The sequence below is a fragment of the Sylvia atricapilla genome, chromosome 6 (genome assembly GCF_009819655.1).
Source record: "Sylvia atricapilla isolate bSylAtr1 chromosome 6, bSylAtr1.pri, whole genome shotgun sequence".
Classification (NCBI taxonomy): Eukaryota; Metazoa; Chordata; class Aves; order Passeriformes; family Sylviidae; genus Sylvia; species Sylvia atricapilla.
In genome coordinates this window covers 24,901,057-24,913,003 of record NC_089145.1, presented here as the reverse complement: position 1 = coordinate 24,913,003, position 11,947 = coordinate 24,901,057, and positions in this window count along the sequence as shown.

The window sequence follows — 11,947 nt, the reverse complement described above, 5'->3', positions numbered from 1 at the left end:
GCCTGACCGAGAATCAGGCTGTACAGCAGAGTGGGATGCTTTGTGGAGGACCCAAAACCTTACATCTCTCTGTGGCTGAAAATCTTCCTTTAAGCTCTTATTAAAGATTACCCTCTACAAGCATCCAGTCCTCCCTCAGAATCACCCACCACATGACACACAAAACACAATCAGTTTCCCTCTAGAATTGGGACTGCTATGAACGAGTCCCTTTAAAGATGGATGCAAAGAGTGCCATCTGTAAATAAAGCAACCTGCACTTGTGAAGCCAGACATCTTCACTAGGAAGAAAGGCTCTCAAGTCAAAGGCAATAAAATATCTCAGTAGGACTGTTGCAGAGCTTAAATTCCCTCTTTGAAGTAGCACACAGAACTGTTGTTATGTGTGTTAATGAATAGCCCAGCATTCTCAGACCAGTTAGTTAAGCATACAAGGAATTAGAAATGCCTCGTGCCAGCCACTCTTCTATGAAGCCACTGGCAATATCTTTGTAGTAGTTTGTCTCTGAAACCTTAAAAGTGGCATTGATGAAGCTTCCCATAGAAGGAGGGAAGTAAGAAAGCGAAAGCAGGTGTACTGGATAAATAATAAAACCCCTGCAATTTATTTCTAAAATGCCCCAATACGTCATTTCAGCAGCAGCAAACACGGGTGTTCAGTGGCACTCTGGACAAACACATGTAAATAAGGATGAGACAGAGACATGTAGAAATGTGGCTTCCCTATTCCCCAATCCCTCTTATTTCTTTTGGTTATGTTCATTTGAAAAAAGACTAAGGCCAGAGGAAGCAGTTAGGTATCTGTAATCAATAACAAATCAATCCTATTGAATAGGAAACTGCACCTCTCTGCTGTCTGAAAAAATAGTGCATGGGACATCTTTCACAGAGATGCACATTATTATTATGTGGACCAAAGCCAGGAGTCAAAGCCAGGATAACAGCAGAGAGAAAATAACTGTGATAAGCTATAAACAGCAGTTCAGTGGCTTCTAAGCTTAGCCTCACTTTTGCCAGCAGAAAAGGTCCTGGATACTACTTCATTTAATACAACTGCCTTAAGCAATATAATACAATATTGAACACAGATGCCTTAAGCATTTATTTGAGCATCAGTTTCACCTGCTAAAGAGAAGTGGTTTTGGTCTTGTACAGGCTTGAAGTGACAGCAGCCTTGAGAATACTTTCAAGGAATCTTATGGAGAGGGATGCTCTTAAAAACATCAAAGCCCTTCTGCTTTTATTTCTGTATTCAGATATACTTCTATTTGTCCCCTAAATAAACCCTCAACTCTCTCCATTCCTTGACTTAAAAGGTTGGTGTAGAAGTTCCAGTACCTCTGTGAATCATTGTAACTAGCGTGACAGCCTCAATCTACACATGGTCCCTGGGAATTCAGTGGCAGAATCAGTCCTGCTCAACCTCCCTCAGAAGGAAGCAAGCTCAGCAGCATTACCCTCTGCCGGCAGTCAAGTAACTCTGCTCTACCAGCTAACAAATTCAGCTGTCTTTTGCAAGGATTAACGGGATGAGACACAGTCCAGACTCCATCTCTTCTCCTGGAAAACCCCCTTCCCCACATGCAGATACCCACAACCCAGCTAAAGAAGACCCCTTTAAGAACAAGGGACACCTCCCCAGTCTCTGCTGCCTGACAGAGCTCTGCCCGTTGCCAGCAGCCTGTGCTGTCACTGTCTCCCAAGGGGCCTGTGCAGACCCACTCCTGTCACGGTGTGCCTGTTTCCCACGGCAGAGAATACATAACCCTGCAAGGGTGCTGCAACTTAAAGTCTGCCCACTACCCTGCAACCAGTTAACACCAGGCAGGTATCTGGGTAAAGGAAGAAGTAAAGAAAAAGGCATTAACACACAGTGCTCTTTGGGAGAAACATAAAACCCAAAACCAACTCCCCTCCACCCCCCACACACTTGTTTTTACTTACACTCTGATCAGTTCCAAGAAGTCTGTTTTTCACCCAGCATGCTGCTGTCAGGATACACACAGTCTCGCAGTTGACTCCCATTTGTCATGATTATTGTTTCCACCAAGAGAGATCCTGCCTTAGGAATACACATTATCTCTACATACCCAAACTCTTGGCAGCCTGAGACACAGTAAATTAAATAGCTTACTATTACCAAGAGATGAAAGTCCTTCTCCCTTTTCTCAACTCTTCCCTCCCTACACATACCTTGTCAGATCTTATTGCCCACTGGTGTCATCAACAAGGCAGAAGAATCAAATGCCAGCTCAGATGCACATGAAATCTCTGCCTCGGGCTTTTCTCTTTCCCAGCAGGGCTTCTGGGCAAGACCCAACTTAATCAGGGGTCACCTGTTCAACAGAATGGCTATGAGCTCCATCTTTCTTCACAAACATCACTCTCTCTCTAACATAGGACATGCTTCAGCCATTCTCTTTCCAGAAAAAAAAAATCTGGAAACATGTTGATAAGTGTCCTGCAGGCATCTACAAGTATAGCTTGTAGTGTTGCAGTGGTGCTAAATTAGGACAGTCAGAGATATCTCTGAAAATTATAAGGGACTTGGGGGGCGGGTTTCCCTCACAATGACTACTGTAACTAGTTTTCACTAAAGTCAAATTAAAGAAGATGGCTGTTATATGAATTAGCATTTGAACTCTCATGTGTCTAATAAGTTCCAGCATCAGAAGTGGTTTTTCCTCTGGCCACAGCTTCCCCTATTTTTCTTTCATACAGATTCTCTAGTATCTCAAATTTTGAGCATACACCATGGTTGTTGTCTTTAGAGTAACTCCCCATTACCTATTTTCAGGAAGCTTACAGTAATTCAGTAACCTTAAATGTATGTGTCAAATAAAATTGCACTTGGTAAATAAATTCAGAAATCGTAAAGGAAAAAACAGAGACACGGGGGGGGGGAAAAAAAGGATATAACAAATGTGCACAAGCTCAGATGCCCAGACATTGTTTCCTTAAAAAGCAGGCTAAGGACAGGAAAATCCTGTAACCAGCAGCAAAGTCTGTGGCAAGGCCTCAAGACTTAATAGTAAAGCCTTGTCCTTTGGAGTATGAGCTCAAAACCAAAAATCCTCCCTCTCTTCCAGGAGAGGGAGGATACACCTGCAACACATGGACAGGAGTAGATAGGGATTGCCTTGTAAGGTTCATATGCTGAAATTATTAATGACAAATTATTAGTGATACAGCTGAGAACATGATAAATATCATCCTTGCAGAGAAGGGTTTATCAGGGAAAGCATCTGCATTTACTATTCTATGGAATCAAGTCTAAATTTCAAAAATCTCCATCTAGACCTTAAACAAAGGAAGGGATTTCAGAAAGTAAAGGGGTTTGATGAAAACTTGTCTGCTGTGGTTTCCAGTCCACCTGGGGAATAAATGGAGAACAGCCCAGCATTAGCACCCACATGTGTAAGGCTGTTTTTAAAGAAAAGTTCTTCAATCCAAATCCTTTGCCGGAAGTCATAGTAAATGGCACCAAAATTATTTTGAGTGAGTGTTACATGGCTTGTTTCAGATAGGGATAGTTGGTAATAGTCTAAGTACCCTACAGATTTCAAACAGTGAAAATCTGTACTACAGGTCTTGTTCAGCACAGGAAACTGGTGTAATAAGATACATAACTCCAGTAACACTGTTCTAGATTATTCAAGAGAAAACTTCTTCCTGCAAGGACTCTGGAACAGTTTAGATGTAGCCTTGTATGTGATTGTCAATGTGCCACGCAGCAGAATTTGGTTGAAGAGCTCCAAAACACATAGAAACAGGAGGCAATTTTTTTCAGACTAGGTGTTAGACAGTGCAAAGGTGATACTGGTCCAAGGGAGATGAGGATCTTCCTGCCTTGTGGTAGAAGTGGGGGAAATTGTCTCAAAAATTGGAAAAGGAAAGTATTTCTGACCACTTTGGTCAGTTAGAGGTCTTGATCACAAGAAGACTGAATGTTCATTCCTAGCACTCTGGGTGCAGTCTCTGACTCTGGCCAAAATCTTAATCTGTGTGGTGGGAGAGTGTGTATATCTCCAGAAATCTTTACAGTAGCTGGAAGAAATTGGTTCCTCCCTTACTATTTCTTTAACTCAAGAGAAGATGCCTGGCTGTCCGACAGTGCAATCTTTGAGCCAGTGGAAACAGAAAAAAACCCCATGAAACCTGTTCACAAGCTGATTATTATGCAGATCAGCAATCGTTATCCTTTCTCTCATTACCTCAAATGCTTTCTGCCATCTGTTGGTAACAAACCTGCATCTGGCAGATTACCAGAGGAGCCCTAATCAATGGGTAATTGGGGTAGAGGATTGTGCGGACAATCCTGGCAATGAAAGCACAGAAAAACTTAGAGTGGGAGAAGAAAGTTTGCCCATCACAAGGGTGAGATCCTACACCCAGCATTTCTCTACCATTCTGACATAATTCCTTCTAGGAGGGAAGTGTGTGGAGGGGTTAGACAGAGATTTGTCACAGGCAATGGGATGAATTATACCAGCCTCTGTAACAATACCTCAAGCAAAAGGTTAATTTCTGACAGATTATGCCAGCAAGTGCTGCCAGGAGAGGCACAAGCAGAGCAAGCACAAACATGCATGAGTTTGCATTTCCACAGTTGCCTTTTAGAACCATCTGTTAGAGCCACAGAGCATGCTATGGACTCATTCAAGTAATGGCTCCTAATCTCTTAGTGCCTTCTGATAAGAAATGCTCAAAATATGTCCACTGCAGGTTTTCCTTCTCCAAACATGCATTCAGGGTTCTGCTCCATTCCCTGTAGTCCCAAGTCTTCATTACAGCATCTCAGATCTAATGTTCACATAATTCCTCTGGCTTCCAACAAAAACAAAGCTTCTGAAATCATATTTCTGGTGCTGAACTACCAACAGAGACATACTGACAGATTTCAACTAAAATTTCAGAATGAGGCAGTTACCAGATTCTTAAATTTTTTTGAGGAAACTGGCATCTGAATGGAACAGAGAAACCCAGTCAGAATCATCAGCAAGGGAAAGAAAAAGGGAATTTGCTGCTCTGCATTCCCATTGTACCTGGTCTGTCAGCAAATGCTTTGAGCTATTCTGCACATGTGGACCTGTCAAGCAACTACCTCTGCTGATGTCCTTCTCTACCATGAGCATCTAGAAAACTTTAAGTGGCAATTGTAAAGATTTCTGCAAGAATCAGATTTTATTGATTCACCTTTCAAAGAGTGGATCAAACAAAACCAGTACTGTACTGTTTGAAAGTTTCACCCTTCTGCCACTCTATAGATCCGAGAAAATTATAAACCAGGAAAATGTTCAGGGCATTTGATGCTCTCTCCCTTTCTAACCTCATTTACTGGTGCTTGAGATGTCAAGATATCTGAGTTTAATAATGACACAATAAATCAACAAGGCTTAGTAATCTCCTAAAACTAGATCTAAGGGTGTGAAAAAGGTAGGACTTTTTTTCCCCTCAGTGCCTTGCAGGCCAGTGCTGTGCTGTGCCTGTTTGCACTGGCCCTGGCAGCTGCGAAGGTACATACATAACATCCCCTGCCCAGACACCACCCTAGAAGGGTTGCATTCATTGATGCATGGAAGAAATAAAGAACTCTTGTAGTAAGAAAGTGGCCCAAAGAAAAGAAGGAAGTAGAAATTCCTATAAATATCCAAGTGCCTCCAGTGCCCACGCATGCTGGGCTGGGATCCAAAGTAACTGTTTTGGGGTGATAAGAATCCATATTAGGCACCTGAACAAGGGAGAGGAATACCAACACTCATACTAAGATGTTAGTAAGACTGTGACCAAAACCCAACACCCTGGAGTGATCTAATATCCACGCTGGGGTGACTAAAATGTGAGAATGTGAATTTTTGCCATTCAGAGGGACTAAAAGGAGACACAGGAATGGAAGTGAAAGTCGGTTTTAGAAGCATGTTCCCAAGAGATACAGATCTTATTTCCTTCCTGCTATTAAAGGAAGGGGGACTTTGATATGTACTGGACTACATAAGGGCGGAGAGCAACACCACCATTTATTCAAATCCAACAACTTTGCCTTTTTTTTTTTTTTTTTTAATTCAGTGGTTCAGGGACATTACTGCAATCTCCATCTAACAGCTGCAGCCTGTGACATATTGCATTTACGTCCCCACTCAGAAGGCATCTGAACACAATAACTTCTCATAGGCTACCAACTTGGACTGCTACCAAAACCCAAGGGTTTTGTATAGCTTGTAACCCAAATTAGCTAACTTAAAACTTTCAGAGAGGGAACAAAAGTAAAGCTGGTTGAGAGAGATTTGCCACACTGCGGTTTTTTGGGGGGAGGTTGTTTTTGTTTTGAAATAGAGATATTGTGTGACTCCCCTTGAAATGGGGAAGAACAACTCAGTCACTCCTCTGGAAGATCAGATACCTGTTTGTCAGTGGGAGGAATAGTTTCTCCTGCCATCCTGAGCCTCCCACACTCACTAATAGTATAAGTTAAAAAGATGGAGGCACAGTGAAAAAGCCAAATCCTCTTCATATGTCATTTGTGACACTGAAAAAGCAATGAAAAAAATACAAAAAAATCCAGACTCAACATGATTATGATATTGTGGGCAATCTCTGCAGATTTAAATCTCAAGCTTTGCTAAAACTGCAATCTTATTGCTTTGGTACTGAGACATCTCAGCACAGCTAAGCTGGACATGCAAGAGGTGGCATTAGTTCAGACATGACACTGAATTGTCCTGCTGACACCTCAGGAATGACCCAGCTTTGCAAGCACTGAAGAGCATTTTAAAGATCCTGAGTATTTCCATATGTACACAGTGCTATTTGGGAAATAAAACCACCTAAAAGCCAGGTATGATACTCAGCAGCCTCTAGGAGAGCTGTTTATACACCAGTAATCTTCTTGATTCCAAAGTATGTTCTGTCCTACACTCAACTCATTTCACTAATATAGGAGGCTTGTAAATCATCCTCTGTGTCTGCTGCAAATTATAAAATCTGAAACACCTTTTCTTTCACAAACTTGTGATGCTCCTGTCTATGACTCAGAGAAAAGTAGTACACTCTTCAGGAAAGATAGACTTGCCAGAAGCAAGAATTTCCACAGCCTTTACTAATTCTGTACAATTTTTCACAGGCTGTATTGAAATAAAGATTGCAATACCTTCATCACACTACCCTGGGACAACTTTGGTCAGTATCTCATGTTTCATCCTTCTGAATTCTGAAACCCAGTGGGCCTCTTGTTACCTTTTTCATCTAATTCTCTTTCTTTCTTCCTTAGTTTTCAAGCTTAATGGCAGGGAGCTTCACCACTCCCCGTATTAACTCTTCTTCTATTTATGTCAGAATCAAAGAGCCCTTTGCTAAATCAGTGAGCAAAGGAGGTGAAAGAATTAAGAGAGAGACAAAGGTGGCTGCTAAGATGGTGCCTGTCCCAGTGACAGAAGAATCAATAAAAATTATTTTTTAGGCATCATTCTTGACTCAGGGTCTCAAATAAAGGTAGTCAGCTCCACAAGTGTCCTAAATTCTGAAGAAGAGGATAAGAAAAAAGCACTTTGAACTTCTGCCCAAGGCCCTACCTATAGATTTTTCTTGACCTACAGGGAGCATTTAGCCTTGCTCTGACCTAAACAATGCAGACGTGCTGAAGGACTCACAGCAATATCTATGTGTGCAGAAATTCTTCCTCTTTCCTTATTTTAACATGAACTTCTCAAATCATTGATTTAATTCAGAGCAAAAACCAGGGTAGGACAAGATGCCTGGCAGGAAAAATAATCCACACCTTTACCTTTGGTTCACCTGCCACAGCATCAAGCAAGCAACTCACTGCAACTCAAAGCTGCTAAAACACCATATTGAACCACTCAATTCCATGGAGTTACCACTTTCCAAGTGACCTCTCCGTAAGAGCACAAGGGTTATTCAAGATTCTTCTGAAAACTCCCTTCTGTGTCTGTAACCATGCTGTAGAGAAAAACAGATTTCAGGGAGAAAACTTTGATTCTACACCAGCAAAGAAACTACTGCCAGAGTCTAATCTTGCTGCCTTCTGAACACTGCAACACATTGTTTTGCTTCACCTTCTCTTAGGAGTGGCTGTAGGTACCAATACTAGGTGCATCTAGAGTCACAAGACATTTCTCAATCAACAGCCAACAACAAATTTAAGCAGATGCTACTTATTAACAGAAAAGTCCACATGAATTGATTTCCACCCACTCAAGTTCACAGAAGACGACATTTTTGTTCACCCTCTATTAGACGTTTCCTGTACTAAAATATTTTTTGCTTTGGAAATCCTGCCACTGCAAGTCTTTGATGCATACATTGAGGATTACCACAAGGAACTTATCAGAAGAACATAGAAAGATTACATGGTCCTAGTTGTTCCAATCTCATTAACTGGGCAAGCAGGCAACTGCTTGAAACAAACTGTAGAACATAAGGAAATGTTCTTCTCCCAAAAAGGCTGCTCAGCAGAATGTCCACTGTAACACAAACGCAGGTGACACTCGTGCTGTGACACACAGGCAAGTATTCAACAAAGAATTGGGGCATCTAGAAGTGTAAGCCTCAAGTCTCTCTTTCCTCCTCACTCAACCACTGTTCAATTCTCTCAAACAACATGAGCTGATGTCTACAGTCCTGTTATCAAAGACAGCAAGATATTGTTCAGCTTCATATGGAATATTTTATTTAGATCAATTATACTGTTATCTTGATAGCTACTATGAGAAAAAATTGGACAATGGGTATTTTGCTAAAACTGTAGTAATTAGTCAAAGACCAACAATTTTTTACTACCCATGCCTTCCTAGGCTCTTACCAGAGAATAAATGTCTTGTTCACATGGTGAAAAACATGCAGCAGCAATCAAACACAGCCAGGGCAGCTGCTAATAATTGTCATGTAGAGTCTGTAGAAAAGAGTCCTCGAAAACTAATCCATCAGCCTTTGTGCTCCTCTTTGCCTGTGACATTCCTCAAAATGTCACACACTGTGTACCTCACTTTTAATAAATGTGTGAAAATAAAAGAGAATCTGTAGATAGGAACAACTTTCTTATTAAGCCAGTTTCACAGTAATAATTTATTTACTAGAAAATCTATTCAGCATGTACACACAAAGAGATGAAAAATGACTGTTGAATAACTGACTAATTGGAAAACACAGATGTCTGCTTAAGCAGAGTCCAGTAGCCTCCAAGTTCACACTGTGTTTTGAAGATCATGTCCCATGCCAAGTGACCAGCATGTGGATTTAAATTCCATGAAGCAAACAATATCTGGTTTTGGATACCAAACCAGTTGTTCAATCCTTTTCCTATTAGCCATCACCTACAATGAACTACTCAGGATGGATCATGAAATGAGGGGGAGGCTAAAGTTCAGCTTCTCTGGAACACTTACACTGTAATAAAATTCTACCAAAACCTAGTATTCTCGGTTCAGATGAAGGAAACAAACCATGTGTTAAGCAAACAAAAGGCTGTATCTAATCCTTTCCTGACGACAACACAGCCCACAGCTAATAGAGAAGCACAGCAGGAATACATGAACTACTGCAAAGCAGGGAAATGCCAGAATTACTACCTGCCATGTATCAGGTATAGCCTGTATGCCCCTTTTTAAAGCAAGGGTACTTATGTTGTACTAGGAAGCATGATGGAAATCTGTGTGCAGTGAGACAGCCTGATACCATACAGATACATCAGTTGTGCTTATTCCCACATCAACCAAGCTCTGCAGCTCAAGTGTTGAATTAAAACAGCTCTCCCACCATCACAGGGGCCCAGTAGCACTGTAGCAAGTCTGAACCCAGCACAGACGCAAGTTGGAAACTCCTCTACTGAGCTGCCCCTGCAAAGACAGTGTATAGGATTAGTTATAGATGTACTTGTAACCTTAGAGTGCTCCTGTAACTTCCCTGTTTCTAAGCAACCAGTCCAACTCAAACAAGCTGCCTCCAGTAACTTTGGCCAGGACAGAGAGGAGATGCCTGAGCCCCTTTTTCTCTCCATCTCAACAAGTTTCAACGAGTAGGTTTAACAAGTTTGTCTAATCCTTTTTCCCTTCCTTTCACCTGAAAGCAGCTGCAGGCCAGGTTGCTTTGAAATTCATACCCTAAATATGTAGCTTGACGCCTTTCCTTGAGATCTGGCAGTGAAAAATCCAGAGTGAGTTGAGGGGGAATTATCACAACTCTCCAAAATGCCGGTAATGTTCCTCTTTCAAGCCCTAAGCTCTTCAATTTTAATAAAGTCCTTATTTCAAAGGATTTTTTTTATTTAACACTGCAGTGTGAGAAGTACAGATCCATCAATATCACAGTTTCACTGGAGAAGCTTCCCTGAAGTCAGATACATGAAGTTTGGCCAAATTAATTTACAGAAACTTACCATCCCCTTTCCTTTCTAGTGCATCACTTCCTTCATGTACAAAACCAACAGAATACCCTGGACAGCCCCTCTCTGCTTTGTAGATGCCATAAAATTCTCTCACAAACACTGCACATACCACAGTGAATCACATCTTAGTCCATCTATTCTGGAGAAAAATACTAAATCCATCTCAATAGTAACAACTTAAAATACCAAAATACCTTAAGTTTTGTACCTTTCAAACCTCAAATTTCAGCTCAGCACACTTACTGCAAGGAAGAAATCTAGGTTTAGTCTATCTTCCCACAGCTAATTGCGGGGTTGTCGGATGAAATGAGGCAAGGAACAACATACTTCCCATGAAATCCCACTAGAAACTAAGAATTTGCCCTTGTAAACATAGACAATCTATACGTTGGCATTGACACGGCTGGGATGAATGGGAACTACTCATTCCAAAAAATACATGCTAACACATGACTACAGTCTGAGTCAAACTACATCTTATTTTGATAGAGTACAAGATGTACCTACTCCCACTTGCTGTTTGATGGTGATTATGATGCCACAACTCAGAAGGAAAAAGCAAACATACCAAGCTTATCGGTTTATGCAAGTCAGTGTCCAATGTCACATTACAAACCCAGCTCTTCTGGTGCTTTTAACAAGACACACTAAACCTGAACTCAGGCAGCTAAGGAGCTGGCTTGCACTCTGTCTGCTGTCATGAGAGTATGAAGAAGAAGCAAGCAAAAATTATCAGACCCAAGGCCCAGATATTATAACTCCAAGCCTAGGGATGATCTCTCATGAAATCAGCCAGGTGTGTAGGTAATTTACACTAGAATACAATGAAACAAAGGAGGCCGCACCTCAAACACCGTGTTCAGTCTCAGGCCTCTCACTACAAGACAGATATTGAGGTGCTGGAGCACCAAGAGCTGTCCAAAGAGCAATGGGGGTCTGAAGCCCAAGTCTTAGGAGGAGTGGCTGAGGGAACCGGGGTTGTTTAGACTGGAAAAAAGGAGGCTCAGGGGGAATCTTATTGTTCTTTACAACTACCTGAAAGGAGGTTGTAGCAAGGGGCGAGTTGGTCTCTCTCCCAGGCAACAAGCAACAGGATGAGAGGAAATGGCCTTTAGGTTGTGCCAGGGGAGATTTAGATTGGATATTATGAAACACTTCTTCACTGAAAGAGCGGTCAGGCATTGGAACAGGCTGTCCAGGGAAGCACTGGAATCACCACCACAGAAGGCATTTAAAAGGCATGTCGATGTGGCACTTGGATACATGGTTGAGGGTGGATTTGTCTATGCTGGGCTAGCAGTTGGACTCAATGATCTTAAAGGTCTTTTTCAACATAAATGATTCTACAATTCCATGATACTCATTTATTAACAGAATAAATCCAGCCTTTTATGTTCAAAACATGAAAATCAGTGATCTGTGAGCTGAAATTGCTATTTAGTTAAAGACAAATTTTTTAGCATCTTTACTTCCAATCCTTACACCAAATCCAAGCTATCTTACACCAAAGGTTGTGTCTCCAAATACCCAGCACACCTCCTCCACCAA